Genomic DNA, 768 nt, shown 5'->3' on the forward strand with positions numbered 1-768 from the left:
CGCCGCTGCCATAGCGATGCGCGCCGGCGCGGCCCCGCGCATGCTCCGTCTTCCCCGGAGGAGCCGCCATCGAGGCGCGGGCCAGAGGGGCTCAGCCGCGCCCGGAGGGCGAGCCATCGAGGAAGGCGCCAGAGCGACGCCTCCAGCGTCTGCGCCCGCACGCTCGGCTTCAGCGCCACCGCCGGCGTGGAGGCCGCGAGAATACCCCGCGAACTCTTGCGGGTTGAGCGCGTTCTTCCTCGTTTTAAACCCCGTGCAAGCGAATATTCATGGGCTCCTGCTATGTGGCCTTCGGGAAAAAGTCCCTGCACTCCTGGGGCTCTTATTTGTAATGCAAGTGATGTAGTCTGGCCTTGCAAGTAACTTTCCATTACATTTGCTGAGCCACACACAGCCCAGGCTGCTAATCGAGAAAGAGATCAGCTCCAAGCCGCCAGCAGTTTCCCCAGGAGGACAGGCCTGCTCCCAAAAAGAGGAGCCCTGCGAGGGCAATTCTGTTTTCGCACGTGGTCAACGAACTGCTCAGCGGGCTTGCTCTTTTTTAACATTTTTTTATTAAATAATGTTTTATTAGGGGCTCATACAACTCATCACAATCCGTACATGCAGTGAACCCTCGTTGATCGCGGTTCATCGGTTCTAGACCCTGCCGAGATAAATGAAATTCCGCGAAGTAGGATCCCTTATTTGTAAATCAAATATTTTCGTAGTTAGAGCATAGAGGACATGAAAAAACACCCTTTAGTCACCATGACACTCGCAAACAAT

This window comes from Echinops telfairi, unplaced genomic scaffold (genome assembly GCF_000313985.2).
Source record: "Echinops telfairi isolate 266 unplaced genomic scaffold, ASM31398v2 ScPeMD7_7420;HRSCAF=8458, whole genome shotgun sequence".
NCBI lineage: Eukaryota > Metazoa > Chordata > Mammalia > Afrosoricida > Tenrecidae > Echinops > Echinops telfairi.